This window comes from Ascaphus truei, chromosome 17, assembly GCF_040206685.1.
Source record: "Ascaphus truei isolate aAscTru1 chromosome 17, aAscTru1.hap1, whole genome shotgun sequence".
Classification (NCBI taxonomy): Eukaryota; Metazoa; Chordata; class Amphibia; order Anura; family Ascaphidae; genus Ascaphus; species Ascaphus truei.
The window spans coordinates 27,994,590-28,016,254 of NC_134499.1; the positions used below are offsets into that span (position 1 = coordinate 27,994,590).

The window sequence follows — 21,665 nt, forward strand, 5'->3', positions numbered from 1 at the left end:
CTGCCAGAGACTGACATGGAGGGCCACCTGCTTAAGGTACCTCCTGAGACTTTGGGGTGATCTGCTGGTAATGGGAATATCCCTCCAGTCCTGCAGATAGGGTCTGGGGAAGTAAGTTAGCCCTTACACAGGGATAGGGGTTTGTTATTTTGTTGTTTTTGTATGTTTTGCCTGGATAAAGGAACAGGCTCAATAAAGCCAACATATCATTGCACCCAGATCGGTCTCCATTATATGTACCTCTGCAGACATCTCTTACAGTAACAGTATCTATTGTTACAGTTTGCAGCTCAAACTGCTGGGAACATTGGCAACACATTAACACAAACAGGAAAGTGTTGCAAAGAGCTTGCACTGCTAGGGGGGTGGGCTAAAACCTGCTACAGAAATCTAAGGATGCTTTAAAACTCATAAAAAATGGCCTTAAGACTAAAAGTTGAATAATAAAATAAAAAATATACAGTAAGTATCATCTAAAACTACGAAACTGATTTATTAAAACACATAAGATTTCACATGTTTTTGCTGTTTTAGAGTATCATTACACCCGAAACACCGCTTTCAGTCACAGTTTCTATAGATTTAAAACCAGAGACAGAACATAAGCTCTGTCTGTGTTTTATGTTCTGTCTCTGGTTTTAAATATATATTGCCATGCTCAGTAGCACTCCTCTGTGACACTCATATGCTTATATATATGTTGTGGTTATTTTGGGGGTTCAATAGGAGCTTGTTAGGTGTCCTGTATGTTTTACAGTTTCTATAGTAAAGAAATGCAACATTTTAAATCCCTCCCAATTCTCTTTTTTTTTTAAATCCGTTTTGCTTGAGTGCGTGAGCTCTGTCTAGCGAAAGTACAGTACCAGAGAAGGAGGAGGTGAGGGAACCAGCTTTTAAAACTGGAATGCAAGTGAAGCAGGGATGCAGAAACAAAGTATTTTTAAGCAGTGATATTACGCTGGGATGTTTGCACCACCACTATGTGGCCAACTCCAGTTCTCAAGGGCCACCAACAGGTCAGGTTTTCAGGATATCCCTGCTTCAGTACAGGTCAAAGACTGAGCCGCTGATTGAGCCGCCTGTGCTGAAGCAGGGATATCCGTAAAGCCTGATCTGTTGGGGGCCCTTGAGGACTGGAGTTGGCCAGTCAAAGATTGAGCCACCTGTGCTGAAGCAGGGATATCTGTAAAGTCTGAACTGCTGGTGGCCCTTGAGGACTGGAGTTGGCCAGTCAAAGACTGAGCCACTGATCGAGCCACCTGTGCTTAAAGCAGGGATATCTTGAAAACCTGACCTGTTGGTGGCCCTTGAGGACTGGGAGTTGGCCACCCCTGCTTTAGCCTAATAATTAGACAATATATTCTAAATAGATTTATAATACAATGCAATAATGTTTTAACATCCCCAGAATCTGTTTTTTTTTCTTCTTAACCCTTTTGCCGCCAGGCTTTTCTGGCAAAGAAGATGGCGTTACTACTGCCGTGTTAACGCACGCACATTTCAGCTTTCTTTCCATGTGGCAGCACGGGCTTTTCTTGGGTCAGTAGCTTTCACGTTCCTGGGATAACTAATTGCGAAGGCCGACTGGATTAGCCGCCGGGGAGGCAGCGGTTGGCACGAGGTTGTAATGATCCTGATTAAACAGCTAGTATGCAAATGAAGAAGCAATCTAATTAAAATAACACTTTCCGTTCCCAACGATGGCGTTAGGGTGAGAGAATTCTGAACCAACAGAAAAATAAATCCACATACCTGTAGTTGTATATACACAGACACAACTTACACATGTACACATCTGTATACACATGCACAACACCTGCATCGTTATGCACACACACAACTGCAGATGTACCAGTGTGACATTGTCCCCAAATGGCTCAACATATAGACATACTGTACATGTTAACCTCTTTGCTGCCAGATGTACAAAGCACCCCAGGCAGTGAAAAGGTTATCATAAAATATACACTTTTAATATACAAACACACATTAAGTTATGTAGCCCCCCCCCTTGCTAGGAACTACTAGTGATTAAGGGTTTAAGGACCCTAGAGGGTTAACACACAGAGTTACTTCCCTCCCCATCATGTGCTACAGGGTAACTTGGCAGAAACTATGCCACCCACTTTATGTCTGGTGATAGTGATGTCATCAGTAGAGTATATATTCCCAGGCAGAATGTTCTAGTTCATGTTCCTCGTTAGTAGCAGTGGGAGAGGGCCTCACTGTAAGTTATGTATATAGGTTTGAGTGTATAGTTATGTGTAGTTAGGATGTCCTGTCACCTTTATTGTTTTCAGTTAAGGAACGTGCCCTATATAGATAGAGCCCATAGTAATGAACAGAGATTGTACTCTGACCATAAGAGGAGCCGCGAGTGTTCAGCAAGGGAGTTCTCACAGTAGAAACTCCGGAGCATAGTTGGATCGGATCCACCGAAGAGTCCCTAGTGAAGCCCCGATCCAATAGGTATGGACGAGGTAGTCGGTGCACAGAGAGACGGGATACTGACCCCAGAAGATAGTGTACTCCCACCGACAGGTCCCCAGTAACTCCCACCGACAGGTCCCCAGTAACTCCCACCGACAGGTCCCCAGTAACTCCCACCGACAGGTCCCCAGTAACTCCCACCGACAGGTCCCCAGTAACTCCCACCGACAGGTCCCCAGTAACTCCCACCGACAGGTCCCCAGTAACTCCCACCGACAGGTCCCCAGTAACTCCCACCGACAGGTCCCCAGTAACTCCCACCGACAGGTCCCCAGTAACTCCCACCGACAGGTCCCCAGTAACTCCCACCGACAGGTCCCCAGTAACTCCCACCGACAGGTCCCCAGTAACTCCCACCGACAGGTCCCCAGTAACTCCCACCGACAGGTCCCAAGTAACTCCCACCGACAGGTCCCCAGTAACTCCCACCGACAGGTCCCCAGTAACTCCCACCGACAGGTCCCCAGTAACTCCCACCGACAGGTCCCCAGTAACTCCCACCGACAGGTCCCCAGTAACTCCCACCGACAGGTCCCCAGTAACTCCCACCGACAGGTCCCCAGTAACTCCCACCGACAGGTCCCCAGTAACTCCCACCGACAGGTCCCCAGTAACTCCCACCGACAGGTCCCCAGTAACTCCCACCGACAGGTCCCCAGTAACTCCCACCGACAGGTTCCCAGTAACCTCCCAATCTGTTAAGTATAAAAGAAGAATGCTGACCAAAGTACAGGGATACTGATCCTCGAGAATAGTGACCCCCAACCCAGGTCCACCAGGTACAGGGCATTGAGGAAGCTATACAAGACATTGCCAATATAACATTACTAAAGGACACAAGAGTAAGTACCTTCCCAGCGTGTGAGTGAGAGCTACCAAGGGATGATATCCTAAGTACCTCCCTAGGGTAGGAGTGAGAGCTGCCGAGGGAAGAAGCACAGAGTAACTATATTATATGACACCAATTAATGTCACTGTGAAGCCTGCCCTTGTATGTGGAGCATTACCAACGGATGTGAATAAAGCTCGTTGTTTGCATTATAAAAGTTCCTGGCGCTCTTCTTCATTCTAAGATCTGCATATCTACACCCAGCCTGCACGGACCCAGCACCCTGCAAAGGTACGAGACACTGAGCACAGCCATTTATATATACAGTATATCCAACTTAATGTAAACCCCTTTACAGCCGGGCAAAGAGGGTCACACTTACACAAACATATATCAACATAAGCAACTTGCCTCCCACACACTCACGCAGGCACAAATGACAGGTTAGATTTGCTGTTCCAGGATCTAAACTAATGCCAACCTCTTAGAAAAGAAGTTTGGAACAAGATCTAAAGACTAACGGTGATTAATGCACCATGTCACATACAAATATGTCGTTTCAGCGGCAGAGGCACCGAGCTTGGTAATGACAGCAACTTCAGCCGCTGATTACCTGGGCTGCAGCCACTCCATCTCCATCAGGGAAGAGTTTAAGCGGAGTGTGACAGGCCCGGGGCCCATATATATTTCAGACTAGTGACTATAATTTGCTCGAAACGCACGTATGCAGTACGCAGAATGTCGAGCAATTTCAGAAACGGAACGAGCTCCATCAGTATCCAGGATCTTCCTGCACTTGGCAGGGATAGAATTTAGAATGCGCCGAGTATTATTCTTGACTTAGAATATTATATTTCTGTATATAGCATTATAAAAATTAAAAATAAAACAGATCAGCATTGTTAGGTTTGGAATCTCACTTGGATGAAAAATTTGAGTTTTTTTTTTTTAGAAATGGCTTGTCCGTGACCTCGGAGCCTGCGATGTTGCTTCCCCAACTGCCCACAACACCCCGCAAATAAAGCACACACACAAAGGTCTGGGGGTACAATGGCTGTGGCTTTTATATACAGCAAAATGGGAGGTGCTAATACTGCCAGAGCGCTCCCTCCGCAGGTAAGGGCAATGATGCTTAAATCATGGCCCGCTGGCCAGGACCGTCCCAAGTCCCGGCAGTTCAGCTGATCCCACGTCAGCCCCAGGTACTCAAAGCACAATGAGCCCTGCCCATGCGCCAACCATGCCAGCACCAGGCGTTACCGTAACTGAGCCCCGTCTGCAGGGTTAACCTGCACTTACCCCCCAACCAGCCGCCGCCGCGACAGAAGCAACATAACCCCAACAGACCCCTCAAATATAAATATATTCAATACGAGTATATCTCACACAAAACAGAATTTAACCAAAAGGGGCGAGAGGGAAAACACTGAGGGGCAGGACATGATGTCCCCACCCCACACTGTCTCCCTTTATACCCTCCAGCTGGCCCCCTCTCCCCTCCGGGTGTCGCCGGTAACCAAGAGGGGAGGGAGGGGGGAGAAGGTGGGTGTGGGGTGAGCCTGGGCCTTGCGATCAAGACTCCGCGCTTTCTTTTTCATCATAATTACGTATCTTTAGCAGCTGTCAATTGCAGTGAAATATCTACGTGGGTGGGGGGGGGGGGAAGCTATTTAAAAACATTTTTCTTGGCAACCATTGTTTATATTTTTAAAAAAATCCCTAAACCCCCCAAATGTCACCTACTTTTTGGGTAAGATTAATGACAGTGTATATGAAAGGTATTGCTGAGGAATATCTTGTGAGTAAGGTATGATGCCCTAGCTACCTCTATAATAAGCAGCTTTCATTGGTCAGTATATTACATGGAATCTGTGTCTATTTCCTTTGTGCAAAGTTAATATACAAATCTTTCAATGTTCGTAAATGCTATCGAGGTGCCAATGTAAACTGCAGCCTGCCTATCCCGCACTGCGGGTTTAATATCTGCCCTAGTTACAATCACTAATGCTATGTGGAGATGTAGATATCTGCAACGATCACACACCAGCTTCATGCTATTATCTCTTGTCATAATGAGCGAATGTGTGCATATTCCCCACAATGCACAGCGGGTCTCCCCAGATGTGCAGGAGGTAATGAGAGGTAATACTATCAAACCACACAGACAAAAAGCGACGCCATCAACAAGGACCTTTAGGGGCCTATGCAGAGAGCAGCGGTAAGGGGAATAGCGGCATTTTTTGGAGAAAAATGCCTGTAGAAAGGCAGGTACTGGCGAGTTTTAAAAAAAGCGCCATTTTTTTTTTTTATTTGCAAATTTCACCGCGCGGCTGGAGAGAACCTAAATCTCTCCAGTGTTGAAAACTGCCATATTCAGAGAGGCGCGATCGCCATCTAGCGGCTGTTCGCGCCAAAAAAATGGCGCGATTTTCAACATTTTGCTTCTCCAAAAAAATTTGGCAAGAAGCTGGAGCTCGGCGGCCGATGGGGGAGAAAAAAAAAAAAAACGCGATTTTTTTTCCACAAGTTTCAACAGCGCGCATATCGCCGGTTGAAACTCTCCATATGCAGACAGGATTCTAAATGCAGTTTTCGGACCTTTCTGCATATGGAGAAAAAAAAACTCTCCATTAAAGCTACTTTTTATTCCCCTCTCCAATTTTAAATAGCGCTGCTCTCTGCATGAGGCCCTTAATGTCTTATTTCTTTAACACCTTCCCGGCTGGAGGGGTTAGGCTGCGTAGCTTGTGTGTAATTAATTGCAGGTGGCAGCTGTATTCCCCAATTACAGTTCTGCGTCTCTCCAGCTGCCGCCCTGTTTGGATGTCCTGTCAGGCCATGTTACACTTGGGTAGCTCCTGCAGGTAATCCTACAGATGGAGCAAGACTGATAGACATGACCTGTTGGTGGCTCTTGAAGACTGCAGTTGCCCACTAACCTCTTCTCTGTATGTGATGCTTACAGTCCCATAAGTGACGTCGGGTCAGAAAGGTTTCATGGCCCACCGGCAATAAATGGGTGAACTAAAAAAAAAATGGCCCTTATGCACCTTCTCAGTGCGACGCTCTCATTCCCAGAGACTGGCTCGTTTAGCCATTACCTTCTCTATTTAAGAGAAAACTGCGAACGTTTCCACAAAATCACGGCGTGCTGAAAAGGATGTCACCCAGGGCTTTTCAAAGCCATTCAAAGCATGGATAGTTAAAGCAGCTGCCTTTTCCTGAAGGTACTCGAGTAGTATTTCACATCTGCAAGAACTCAGTCTGAATCCTTGGAAAATAAAGACACAGCCCACTCATTTCCTGGCTTTGGCAATAGCACCAGAGCGAATGAGTAATGGGTTTAATATTGTCAGATTTTAAATTGCTTCATTCAGAGCAGCTCTGCTATTATTTCCTTCTGTTATAGCTATTGCAGTCAATTTAAGGGAGTTGTGTGATTTTGCTGGGGGAATCTATACATACAGTGCCACAGAGAGCTGGGAATGGTGAGGAATAAAGTAGTGTGTTGTGCTTAGTGCAGCGGTTATTAAATGTATGCCATTAGAACTGTCAACTGGTAATTAAATAACTGTCAGTGTATTATGTGTTATGACTGTTCCTAATACTAGTACAGTATATGGATGGGTCCCAGGTCTTTGCACTATCTGCTAAGTTATGGTATTTTATGAGGTCTGTGTATCAAATAAATGTATTGCTTCATTGGCTCTGAGATATATTGTTAATCACTAACACTCATTTACTACAGTGATGGTTACCTGTTAATTATATGGTGACGATTTCACAGGGTATCAGAGAGCAAAGATGTACTACTCCCCATAGCAGGGTTTAGACACCCTAGTCTCTACAGTAGCACTAAACTCCCAAGAGAAGCATTTTCATCCTTCATCATCAATAGCTTAATGAAGGGAAGCGCCATCTTTTTCTCCTGCGCCCCCTGCCGGCTGTCCCCCTCTCCGTGAGGTCCCCCCCCCCCCCCCCTTACCTTGGTTCCGGCGTTCTGGGCGTCATGATGTCACGTTGCCATAGCAATGCGTCTCCAGAAGCACAGAGGCCTTCGCCGCTTCCCCAGCATTTAATTTAAGCGCGCTGGGTCTCTGTAAACCTTGTGCCCCCGCAGACAATCTCTTGACCCCCAGTTTGCTCACCCCTGGCTTAATGCATCTACGAGTGGATCCGTTTGTGATTTGTGGGGTCTCTGCCAAGTATTATGTGTCCCTTCTCTTAGCATCAAGTTGGCGTAAGCCCCCCGGCGAATGAGAAACCTCCACACAATCCCTGCAAGCTCTCACCCCAGCACCCACCACATCATATATATTTTTGTGTTAAAAGGCGTGCTACTGGGCGTGACCAAATGGATACAACAAAATACAAAAGTAACCAATGCTACATCCTAGATGACAAAAATACATAGTTAAATATTTTAATGTTATTATTCTCATGAGTAAGGGTCATTTAGTTTAACCCTTTGGCCAAAGCGTTATAAGCCTGCAGCCACGTCACAGCATGACCACTATGCAGGTCCCAACACTACTTGTGAGTAGTCTCATTTACCTCTGCAGTGGAGAAAGGTCTCAATAGACCTGTCCTGCACAGGTACATGGAAAAACCTACTACTTAAAAAGTGGGGAGGGGGGAGCTTAAACCCACGGAGGGTTTAACCCTCCTCCCTGGGTTTAAGCTTACGACTCCCCGCTTTTTAATATTGGATGTAGCATTGGGTATTTTTGTCTTTTGTTGTAATGAGAAACCTATGCATGCTGAATAATTAGCTCATTACATTTAACAGAGCCGAATTGTGGAACTGTTCTGTTCCTATATTCATCCTGATCCCATGCATCAGTGGGACATATCTCCGTCATTTTCTGTTCCGGAAAATGATTGATGTGCAATTCCAAAAATGGCCACTAGTTTGGTTCACACAACCCAATGCAAATGTGTTACTGCGGTTGCAAGTCTCTTCTCCATATTGCCCACAGAGAATCTTAATTTCCTCCTCCCATCTTACTTTTGGTCGTCGTCTTGGTCCTTTTTATAACCCTTGGAATCCGGTCGAGTAGCATCTTTGTCCAACAGTGGTTATTGTCCGCAGCCATTTTAATATTACCCGTGTGATGATGTCACAGACGTGTTTGCTGCCGAACCCATTCATTCCTTTTTGTGTCTCTTCAGGTCATACCCAGCATGCATCTCTTCTTTCAGTTGTCTAAAGGCGCTAAATGATCTTCCCATTTATATATGGTATTAGTTCATACCTATGCGAAATTAGACATTCCTTAAATTATCTCCAAAAAATAATAACAAATAAATGTATTAACAAGGCAGATTGATTTCCCCTTCACTATACAGTATATGGTGCAAACGGTTTCCATTCCTTCACTGAGTTAGAACCAGCATTGCATTGATCCATTTATAAGTGTATTCACCCATGAAAACCAGGGAACACGTTTACCTGCCAGCGCAATTCATGGCTGGCCACTCACAGCAGTGAAGGTGTTAAAACGGGCTCACTTACCAGCTCAATGAGGTTTAATCCCTGGCTAATGGGAACCGGTGCTGGGAGTCTGTAATGCAGAGCGGAATTCTCAGACCGGGGAATTCATGACAAATAGATTCTTTCCAGGTAGGATTTTATTACCTTGTTGCGCAGCCAGTTACTTTGTGTTCATTTTCCCTATAGTGGAATAAAACTAAAGCCGGTGCTGATCGGTTTATTCATTGGGGTGATGCTAAAGACAAACTCCCTATGTTACCATCTTAATGCCCATCCATATAATAACATGCAGTCATTCATCGCTGACCACTCTGGCAGTGAAGGGGTTAACCCAGGGGTTCTCAACTCCTGTCCTCAAGGCCCCCCCCCCCTCCTCCACCCCTCCAACAGGTCAGGTTTTCAGGATATCCCTGCTGCAGCACAGGTGGCTCAATCAGAGGTTCAGTCGAAAACTGGAGCAGGGATATCTTTAAAACCTGACCTGTTGGGGGGGGCTTGAGGTCTGGAGTTGACCCCCCCCCCCCCCCCCCGGGTTAACCCTCAGGGCAAGCAGAATAACATGGTTATTATTCAGTGAACGTTTGCCTTGAAGCCTTGGTGGAACGTAACGCTTCCTGTGACCTTGGGCATTTAACTTTACCATCGTCCTTTGCATTGTATATTAAAAACAACATTAGATTGCAAGCTTTTTGGATCAAATAGCAATTATTTAGTGGACCCTTAATAAAGTGTTATTCTAGACTTTGCTCCCAGAAACTAGACTGGCTCATACGGGTCAGTGAACCTGTTTCTGATGGCGTGGCTTTGGCTATTTGGAAATGTGCCGTGATCCCACTTAGGACCCCGGGGACAATAAAGTCCCAATACAGGGCACACTGATTCATTCACATAGAGCACAAATGTGTCAGGGTCTTCTAAGGTGAGCATGTGGTTACTACAGCAAAGTCACCGGTGACATCCATGTCTTACTGAGCTCCACGTCACAAGTTCACGGCTCGCCGCTCAGGCTGCACAATAATCGACAGTTGGGTTGTCTTTGGGATTATTGATTGCAAACATAACTTCTTCTCTTGTGTAAACACTCAATGGGAATAGCACAGTCAGGGAAGGGTTAGTGCATCATTCATTTCCCTGTATATGCAACAGGAACATCAACAGGATCAAGAGTATAGAAATATGCTTAGAAATTGATGGCCGATAAGAACTGCTTGGACAATCTCTTCTGCCCATTATCCTATATGCTGTGAAACCTCAGATACTTTGGTTTCTTAGGGTAGTCTTATGCCTATACTGTACTAGCCTTTACTACCTCGGCTGGGAGGCTCTGCCATGAATCCACTACCCTCTCCATGAAGAAGCACTGACCCCCTCATATCCTCCAAGATAGGAAAGATAGACTTTGCGCCTAGACTCAAGAGATGGCCAATCTCTGCATTGCTCTGCATTAATAATAATAATAATAGCATGTTTTTGTATAGCGCTGCTAGTTTTACGCAGCGCTTTACAGAGACATTTTGCAGGCACAGGTCCCTGCCCCGTGGAGCTTACAATCTATGTTTTTGGTGCCTGAGGCACAGGGAGATAAAGTGACTTGCCCAAGGTCACAAGGAGCTGACACTGGGAATTGAACCAGGCTCTCCTGCAACAATCTCAGCGCCAGTCCTTCTCCCTCCACTACATCATTGTACACACTTCTATGCATTTAGTTTAATGCATTAATCGTATGATAAATCTACGTAAGTACCAGCACTTACTGTCTAATAGCTAAATGATGAAAACAGTTGTAATGCAGAATAAACATTTAATAATAAGACGAACCAGAAATAAATCAAATGTGTTTGCAGAAACCAGTATCATAAATGGGCATGTCACAAAGTGAGGGGTGGGGGGGGGGAAGGAAAAGGGGAAAAAACATGAAACACAAGGAATATACACAAAAAACGGAGAACGGAAAGTATGCTAGCATATTTTCCGTTCTCCGTTTTTTGTGTATATTCCTTGTCACTTTGTGACATGCCCATTTATGATACTGGTTTCTGCAAACACATTTGATTTATTTCTGGTTCGTCTTATTATTAAATGTTTATTCTGCATTACAACTGTTTTCATCATTTAGCTATTAGACAGTGAGTGCTGGTACTTACGTAGATCTGTTAGTACTATACAGGGGAATAAGGGTCCCCTTTTTTTCCGTGCACCCTGCAATTGCATAAATTTAACACTATCAGAGTGCTGTCTATCGTCCCCTTTTACCATTAATCGTATGATGACACATTAAAATGTTTGAAGTGCTCCCCATATAGTTTTTTTTCCACATTACCTTTAAAAACTTAAGGGGCTTCATTTGGGTTTGAGCCACGACCACCCCCTTCCTACGCTATTTGATCACGTTTTATATTACCACACAAGTAGTGCCCAGGTTTTTGTTTTAATGCACTCCTGTTCTAGGTCCGACTCTCTATCAGTATTTCTGCAGCTAAAGATAGGCAGTGTCCCTGCACATGGCTTCATCTGCTCAAGCAATGCAGGTTATCGGATAATTGCTCTCTCAGCAAAGGTAATTCATAATCCAGCATGGTCCAGGCATTGCAGATCAATTGCATTTGGCACACACAGCTACAGTACAGTATATGCCGCTCGTTTAAAGCTGCAGTTCAGGCTCCCGTTTTTTTTTGTTGGTTTTTTTTTTGTTTTATTTTTAACTTCAATAGTTTCATGTGGGCAATCTCTACTTACCTAAAGAACTGCATAGCTGCCGGTCAATTCGTTCTCCGTCTATTGATCGGCAAAGTTTGGCGACATCTTTAAATATGGGGAATGTAAATCGTTGCTATAGGAACAAGCATGCTTGTTAAATTAGAATACAAGAAAATTGGTCTTTCAAAGTTGTTGTTTTTAAAACAAAATGCTAAAAGTATTTTTTCTTACTACAGAACTGATTTATTTTAAAAAAAAAACCACACCTGCAGGATATTGGTTGAACTGCAGCTTTAAACCCCAGAGGCTGGAAAGGGGGATTCTCTTTATCGCAATTCTATTGTTGTTGTTTTTTAACGTCAATCCCTTAACTCTTTCAGTGCTGCAGGTTGCAAACTTCTCTGGGGTTTAGATCAGCGGTTCTTAAGCAGGGGTGATTTCACCCCCTGGTTGTGATGGATGGGGGTTCAGGGTGTGGGGAGGGATTGAGAAAGCGCTGGGCTTAATTTGTAACATTTTATTACTTTTTTCTGTTAAAATAACGCGTGGCTGATACTGTACATCGTGTGACAGCTTCTTTATGCGTGAACGGGATCCACCCATTATTTTCCGTCTGTGTTCGTGACACGTACTTACTAAAAAGAGAGGGCCCTATACTACACGATGCAGGCGAGCTACTGGCGCGGATGTGCTGGCACGTTATATATAAAATTATTGGTTTGGGGGTGATTGGGGACCCTTAGGGGGGGGATTAAGGTGCAAAAGGTTAAGAACCCCTGGGTTGGATGCTGGCGAAAGTCTTCAGGTCTGAGCTATTTGCATAGAGCAGGGGTCTCAAACTCAGTCCTGAAGGGCCACCAACAGGCCAGGTGTTATGGATATCAGTCTTTGACTGAGCCACTGATTGAGCCACCTGTGCTGAAGCAGGGATATCCATAAAACCTGGCCTGTTGGTGGCCCTTGAGGACTGAGTATTGAGATCCCTGGCATAGCGGTTCACAAGATGTCTTTTTATTCGGCCGCTTCTTGCGAGCACGAAGTGCATTGTTCTGCAACAATTATTCATTTACGACGAGCAGATGTCTGGATATTACTCACATGTCAGACGAGAGCACCAAGTCATGAGCTAATTAAATTAACCACGGCCCCGCTATGAATTCCCTCTCTATGAATTGTTACGGCAGGATGGTCCTGTCTGCCTGATATATATATACCTGCCCTGCTCACTCCGATTCTCAGGCCTGGGCAGCCTTTTCATACAAGCTGGTAACATTGTTACCTGTCATTCTTTAGGGAGAATGGGGGGGGGTTATGTAACCCATTGAGTGCCTAATTTTACAAAGCTGCTTTATGATGTAAAATGTAACACCTGTCAATGAATAAACCTTTGATTGCCCCATAATGTAGCGACTCCAGGGGCAACAAGGCCTAGCGGCTACATCATAGGCTTTTTATAGCAAGTTTTCTAAGGGACGGGTGGGGGGGGGAGGACATGGGGGGGTCATGTTATGAAGTGTAGAACCCAGTATGGCAGGAGCAGGGGTAATTAGTGGCTCTGAGGAGCACTTATGTGATCGCGATGTGCTGCGGCCCCCAGGGGCAGACCCCCTTTGGAGGCTCCAAATAGAATTCTGGGGGAAAAACCCTTAGGCCTCGGATATAGTGGGCGCGGGCGACGGAGTGCACGGCGTCGCGCCTGTCAGGCCGAGCGATCTGTGGCCTGAGATCCACAGCGACGCGGAGGCGTGGCCGTGACGTCACGAGGCTGGTTTGCCCTCATTGGCTGAGCCGCATCATGTGACCCGGCCGGCATGCGACCAAAACAAAATCATTTGTCCTGAATGAATCTGCCGCTCAGTCGCGCTTCCTCACGTGCGCATGATGGCGGACCCCATAGATCCCCTGCATTTTGTTAGACCCGCTCGCACCATGGCCCGCGACCTTACAGAGGTTCCCAACTCCAGTCCTCAAAGACCATGAACAGTGCAGGTTTTACGTATACCCCTGCTTCAGCACAGGTGGTTCAGTCAAAGTGATTGGTCCATCTGTGCCAATGAGAGGATAGCCTTAAAACCTGCACTGCTAGTGGTCCTTTCGGTCTGGAGTTTGGGGACCTCTGCCTTCGACAATGATTTAACCTCTTGGTACCAGAGTCCTGCAAAGCAAAGGGTTTAACACGAGACAATGAGCCGGAGAATAAATCTCTGTCCATTAAAGGACAGAATTCCCATTTATCCAAGGAGAATTTGCCCCGGACCTGATCATGGCGACACTCACAGAACGAACCTGTTCTGCAGCACTGGATACAAATGGACATTACTTAGCATCACGCCTGTGAAACGGCGAAATCAGTTCCCCACACCAGCGTCTGACCTTGGCAACTCTCTGCTGACGCTGGGAAAGAAATTAATGAGCGGAGGCTGATGGAACAGGGACCGAGGAATAATTAGTATGGAATGAATTCTGGGTAAGAGCTGGGACAATCCTGGCTCTTAATATAAGGTACGTGTGCCTGATCATGTCTCTATGCATGTATGATGTATGTCTTTATATAGTGCCCGCCATGTACATAGCGTGTCACAGCAGTAATACACAGGACATAATATGAATAAGCGCTACAAATGTAAAAGTAACATTAGGAAAAGGAGTCCCTGCCCTGAAGAGCTTACAATCTAAGTGGTTAGTAGGGAGAACTTGCAGACAGTAGGAGGGTTTTGCTATAACTTTTTTGGTATTAATCTTTTGAGTGCCAGAGGGGTTGCGGTACCCCAGTGTCCCACCGGCACAGTGCGGTCACATGGCGGCCATTTTTCAGGACGCCGTGCTCACGTTCAACCGCGATCGAACCTGAAAAAAAAAACAGTCTTTGGTCATGACATAGCAACTATGTCCCGAGGCAGGGGTGCGCAAACTGGAGGGTGCAAGATTTTTCTGGGGGGGGGGGGGCTCGGGTGGTTGCAGAGGCCCCGCGCTCTTCCCCAAGGCATTAAAATTAAATGCCAGGGGATCACGTGAGGCCTCTGGAACCTCAACTTACCTTGCTTCAGCCGGTGTCTGGAAGCGTCTCCATGGCAACGAGGCATCAAATGACGCTGCGGGGTCATGCGGTGTGACATCACACGCGTATTGCCATAGCAACGTGGCGTCAAATGACGCCGCGGGCCACGTGACCCTGTATGTATATTGTGCATATATGGTGTGTGTGTGTGGTGTGCGTGTATTTATATAGTGTGTTTGTTTAAGCATGCTGAGTGCATCTGGCGTGTGTATTTGGTCTGTTGTCATGTGTGGTATGTGTTTCTGTTGTGGGTACATACAGTATGTATACATTGTGCGTGTTTATTATGCGTTTTCATGTGTATGAAGCTTGGGTATTATGTGTCTTTCAATGCAAGAAGGTCTAGGCATAAAAGTTGGCATGTTTGAATTGAAAATCAGAATTTAGCAGAGGTGTGTTTGGGATCAGAACGCCTGAATTTTATTCTTCTCCAGTGACCTCTCTGGGGAGGAAACCTATGACATATGGTAACGTACTGTATAGGGGTTTCTGTTTGTTTTATCTTTTTATTTTAAGAAACTGTTCTGCATGTATTGTAACTGTATGCTCTTGCAATAATCTTTGTATGTAATCTAAGTACTGTCTTTTTGTATACTAAAGCCAAACTTTAATAATTGATACTTTGGGCTCTGATTGAACTGGTTGCACACTTTGTAAAGAGTAAAGTACATGTTCAGACACATTTTTGTACGCTGTGTGCATAGTTTTTCTTTAATAAACAGGGACCTGAGACCTTTACAAAAATATATAATTACATATTTTTGCATATTTCTTGGGTGATGGCAGTGGATAGATATGATTGTAATCAAGTAAGGGGTTATTATTAACTAATTGAAAGTACCTTGTGCAGGCGAAAGGGTGAGTTGACTAGAGTAGCCATGTGCATTAACCCTGGTTGCATATCTAAGTCATGCGGTCACTTGTGTACTTTTTGTGACAGATGGTATATTGCGACGGAGTGAGGGGAGATATTACTAATTTGAAGGACCTTTGCGTGAGGTGAAAGTGGGTCAGCTTGAGAGCTGTGTATTAACCCTTGTCCCATATGCAGGTCACGTGCTCACAGGTGGGTCATACGTGACAGCGGCCATTATGTTGGGCACACAATCAGGATTGTTACAGAATTGTAACAGGAGCACCAAACGATTTCCAGTTTAGGTAAGGATGTACTAGGATGCATCTCGGCAAAGTTTAAAGCCGGCCAATAGTAAGCCGAACGTGATGATGTCACAGCTTCCTATTGGCCGCTCGAGCTTTGAAACTCTGCCATTACATGAACCCTGCTAGCCGAGGGTAGCAGCTACCGGCACCCCCTATGGAGTTAAGTATGTCTGGAAGAAAGGGCTCCCCGGAGATTAAATTAATGCGGTTAATCTCCGGAGACCCGCTGCTTCAAACCTGTTAGAGAAAATAAACACCCGCTTGGATTGCTTCTTTAACAAGTGTGATAATAAATAACCTAAAGAAAACAGAGTTACCAACTTTCTCACAATTATATTGTTGATGCTGACCACTGCCAGCGCTGGAATAATAGAGGTGGGGGGCTAGCGGATTTTTTCCCAGGCAGTAGACCTGCTTTTCTCTCTCTGAACCAGATCCACAGAACCCTGTTAAGTCCCTTAACCTGACGTTAACCTTTGACTTTCCAAGATAGTTCCAGCCCTCAGAGCTGAGTTTTAATATTTTGTTTGTGTACAAGAAATAAATCCCAATGACCAGTGCTGAATAGCCCTCAGACCGGTGCTGGCATTTTACTGAACCCACGAGGGTGAGCGTTTAACCTGCGGTCAGCAGAGGCAGCCCGGCACTCGTACACAAAACAAATTACCCACAGGCAGCGTCTAGCTCCGGAACACAGCCGCGTCTTCAGATCAATCCTGGGACACCGGAGAGTTGGCGAGACACAACATTTTCTGAATAGTACATCACTTGGATCTGTGCTGTAAAGGAAATGTTCAGTCCTTGCCCTCCCTAAAGAGCCATTGTATTGTTTGGTGTTTGTATAGGAGTTATAAAGCAATCAAGTGAGCTGAATGTACCACGCCACAATGTACTGTAACAAGACGTCTTCTGTTGCGGTGTTGTGTACAAAAGCACCGTGCACATTCATAGATTTCATTGTGGTAGCGACGTGTTCGTACACAATATCACAGCACCAGGTTTGTCAAAGAAAAATCTTATCGTGAAATCTTTTGCTGTTTTTTTTTTTTACTATCTGGAGTTTTTAGTAAATATTCTCGTTTACTTCTTTTCTCGCGCCTATTTATATAGTAACGTTGATTAACAGTTAAACTTCCGCGGCGTTTATACGGCAATCTGTGAGACGGGACCCTGAACCGCCCCAAAATTCACAGGTTGTGCGTGAGGTGGGAGGCAGAATCTCAAGATTGTGTACTGCCGAGCAACACCTTAACCGTTACACCGCCACATTTCTCCCTTCCTTTTAGAGGATAAGCTTCTCGGTGCAGGGACCCCGTTATCATTTACTTGACTAGCTGTGGCCAGACTTGGTGGTCTCGGTGCCGCTGCCACACGGAGGATTAACACGCTTCGTCGCGGCAGGCCCGAGGACTGAGGACAGCATGGTATCCTACATCTGGCCCGGTTTCCCGGATACCCCAGCTTCAGCACAGGTGGCTCAATCAGTCACTGCTTCAGCACAGGTGGCTCAATCAGAGGCTCAGTCGTTGACTGAGCCTCTGATTGAGCCACCTGTGCTGAAGCTGGGATATCCTGAAAATCTGACCTGTTGGGGGGTGGGGGGGGGGGGGGGCTTGAGGACTGTAGTTGAGCCCCCTGTACTATGCCATGGAACATGGCACCAAATAAATAAAGGGTAATCATATCCTGGCTCAGAAAGTGCACTAGTCTGTGTAGGTTTGGGGTGATGCAGACATTGCCGCCCCTTTTGCAGTTAAGGGTTTTCGGACAGGGCCATATTGCTATTATACTGCTGCAAATATATCGCTCGGCCCTTCTGTATGAATCGCCAATGTTCTGACCACACGCTGCACCTCTGCCTCATTTACATGGACGAACTGTTAGCAAGAACAAGAAACCATTCGCTGGAACGGCTTCATTGCCATCTTTATCTTGGTTATATTTTGGCTTATAATCTAATTGCCCTGACGTCTCACTCCCTCGCTGGTTCACTGACGCACGTACAGCTCCCGGCAGGGGCTAGAAAATGAAGATTAAATGATTTTAGAGGAGGGGCGGTAATTTCTTCGTTATTTTGAATATATGCTGGGAAGGAGGAGGGCACATTTAAGGGATGTTGCCGTTTCCAGCCGAGATTTAGGTGCAAACAGAAAATGTCAGAGGGACCTGAATTTAAATCTATTTTTCATGGGGTTGGATATCAAAAACCTTCAAATGCGCTCAATCAAATACACAAACCTCTCCTGGACTTTAAATCTGGCCCATGACCTTGCTTCCTTCCCATTCCCAGAGTAGGGAAATGCACAGGGATGTTACATTTGAAGTTATATGTTTCCGCAGTACACCTAAAAAGATTTTGTTTTCTTTCATTGCAAACGTACTGGAGGAACTGCTCAAACATGAGGTGCATATATGAGGGGAGCCTTGTGATAATGTGATGTTTTGAATAGGCTGGTTGGCAAGCGTGATGCAAAAATCCCCCAAAAGACCATTATAATAATCTCTAGCATGGTGAGGGTAACAGAGGATTGACCCCTTGGGGTCAGATTGGGGCAAACCTTTCAGTGCTTTGCAATGTACTAACTGTTCTAACTTGCCTTGGAATAATGATATATTGTATACACTTATTTCTCTTCAGCCCTTGACGATCCACTGCTGGATGAAAGCCTCCTCCATTATATATTATATTATTATTAATAAATAATATCATTTATTTGTATGGCACCAACATATTCCGAAACGCAGTACAATGTGGGAGGGTTGTACAATAGAATTGAATGACAAAAGAGTACATATATGTTAAGACAAACTGAGACAGTAGGAAGGAGGTCACTGTCCCCAAGGAGTGTATAATCTAGAAGGAGAGGAGTAGAGACACAAGGAATAGAATGGGTGAGTTTCTTAGTTTCTTAGCAAGGGTTTGGCTATCAGCGTCAAAAAAGTGTTGGATAAATCTCCTTGAAAAAGTGTGTTTTTAAGAAACGTTTAAATATATGTATGGTAGGGGAAGAGTCTGATTGTGCGCGGCTGAGAATTCCAGCGATGGGGATGGGTGCACACGGGACTAGTCTTGGAGGTGGCCGTGAGAGGAAGTAATGAGGGAGGTGGATAGCCGTAGATCAGGAGCTGAGCATACGCTGCACGTGGGAGAGTACCTGGAAACCAAGTCAGAGATGTAGACAGGAGAGGTGTGTATAGCTTTGTAGGCGAGCAAAAAAGTGTCTTGATTTTGGGTAACCGGTGTACTGACTGGCATAATGCTCAAGCTGAAGAAGAGCGCTTAGCGAGGTAAATGAACGTGGCAGCAGCATTTAGAATGGGCTGAAGAGGAGACAGACAGCAGAGGGGGAGAGTAACTAAAAGCAGGTTGCAGTAGTCCAGTTGGGATAGAAGGAGGGCATGAGTAAGAATTTTGGTGTTTGTTCCGTGAGAAAGGGAAATACTTTAGCAATATTGCGGAGGTAGAAACAACATGATTTTACGAGTTACTAAATGTGCTTTTAGTTATGCTACTAACTCTCACATTTCCACACCCACCCACACCATTTATATCCGCTCCCACTCCACACACACCTTTTGTAAAGCACTGTATATACTGTGGGCTCTCTATTCATGTTAATTCACACTTATACACATACACACTCTTTCATCACTTGCTCTCAGGAACCTTTTGACACCTCCAGCCATAAAACACATCCACACGGGGGAAGGACCAGCACAGATAACATTCCAATAGACACTGTTTATAGTATAGCTTTTGCTTGCTTCATTCATTGTAACATCGCCGGAAGAAGAGATCAGTGTATCTCGAAAGCTCGCACAATTAAAAGCATTTCGTTAGCCACAGAACGGTATCATCTATTTATTTTTTGATTATTGATGCTCGGCTAAAACGGTACTGATACCTCTACATGTATATATATATATATATATATATATAGACAACGGGAAAAAGGGACAGGCACCCCTATATGCAAAAAAAAGTGAAAAATTTTTGACTCAACTTTTCGATCTCCAGTGGGGACTGAAACTTTGAGTCTATAAATTTCACTTTTTTGCATATAGGAGTGCCTGTCCCTTTTTTCCCTTTTCTGCATCTTTTTGGACCGTATGCACCCTCCCTTTACCTTTTGTTTTGTGCGTGACCTGTGTCTGATTTTATGTATATGTAGTATGTATGTACATTATCTTCTACCCTGGTCTCCCCATTGCTGGATGAAGCCTCCCCAGTGACCTTCCAGGTACTTCAGTGCAGCCTCTCTTCTCCTTTTTGCTCTAAAAAAAAATGAATGATCTCCTCCTCCCATCTTGCTTTTGGTCATCGTCTTGGTCTTTTAAATTCCCTTGCAATCTAGTCAAATTCCATCTGTGTCCAACGATGGTCATTTCTTCTTGCTATACGTCCAGCCCACCGCCATGTTAATTTCTTCGCCCTTGTGATGATGTCACTGACCCAAATCTATAGTTTAAGTTAGAACATGTGTTAGCACAAATAACAGAGGGGAAATACCTGGGGAAACGTGGATTTGATGGATAAGTCCAGTTCATTCATTCTTTCTATCTTGGGAAATGATTCCAAGGGCTTACTCATTACACTTTGTTACAGATCAAATAAAATAACCTTTTGCCGTGTTTGAAGAGGTTCGCACTGCATTGGCTGTTAAGCTACTTCATAAACTTTGGCCTATACTGTCTGTCCAGAAGACCTGTATACGTTTGGGTCCTGCATCATAACATATCTGAAGCCAGGGATTCTGTAGGCTGATATGTAATCCCTTCTCTGTTTGCGATGACCCCACTGCAATGTCAAGGAGATTGATGCATGGTAGACCTTGGGAAGCTGAAGGACACTTGCTGAGACATTTTAATACATGGCACGATAGCCCTAAAGCGGCTCTCAGTGTGGATATTTTTAGCACCAGTTGTCCAAGTGGCTTAGAAAAAGTAGTGCTATTGTGTCGCATTGTATTTGTTAAACATTGTTGAAAAGCTCCTAGGACCATATTTAAGAGAGATGCATGCTATATTTATGCTTCGAAGGCAGAGATGCAGAGAGGCATCAGAAAATAAATATTTTTTCTTTAAATGCAATGCGGAATTGTAAGTATGTAAATAAAAAAAGTAGTGGTACTCTGGGTGATGATAAAAAAATATATATGGGGTATCCCGTCCATACCTGCTAATGGTACCCTTTGGCACCATCACACATCGACCACTGGTTAGTACGCTCAAAACTGACTGGAACTCACAACCACTGGATGTATCAAAATGTATCGATGTCTTTACCCCTTTATTGCTTAGGAGTCTGCAACGCGTTTCAGGGGCAGCTGAATAAATACTTGTGATGGGAAGATGTGTTATTATTCCGAAGAGGCGTGAGGCTCTCGTGGAGAGTTAACAGGATTAGTTGCCCCAGGGCCCTAAAAGCAGTCCTGCCTGCACACATTTTTCAACCGGAATCCCATACCCAATGAACTCTTTTATTCCTGTTTTGCAGGTCCATTGGCCGGGGTGCCTGCGGAAGTCCAGCTAAGGACAGTTACGCACATCACCATCTGGAAGTCTTTTCCATGTTGCGTTTGCTGGGTGAGGGTCTCTGCTCGGAAGTGACATTGAATGGGTTGCTCCACTGCAGACCAGCCGAGACCAACCGCCAGGAGTTACCGGGCTCGCCATCATTGCTGGGGGAATGAGAGATCTTTCCATGTGAATGTATCTCCGGCTTCAGGTAAGGTCCTGAAAATGCACATTGTGGGATATAAACCCACCAGGGTTGGAGGACCCTGCAAAGCATCTGGTTACCTTTTCACTGCATTACAGGGGTCACGCCTGAAACGGCCTCTACCGTGGGCCGTAGACCCCTCCAGCGCTAAAGGAGTTAATTAAACGCTGTTTATGCCCAAGCCATAGGGCAGAGCTGTCCTACTCTGGATTTA

At 45.1% G+C, this 21,665-nt stretch overlaps 1 protein-coding gene across 1 annotated transcript in view; it reads left to right on the forward strand.

The window, feature by feature from the left end:
* Positions 1-21,665, forward strand: part of LOC142468201 (G-protein coupled receptor 22-like) — a 107,881-nt gene that overhangs the window by 71,688 nt on the left and 14,528 nt on the right. The window contains exon 2 of the mRNA XM_075574461.1: positions 21,227-21,457. The gene's annotated coding sequence lies outside the window, so the exon portion shown is untranslated. The remainder of the gene's footprint in view (positions 1-21,226; positions 21,458-21,665) is intronic.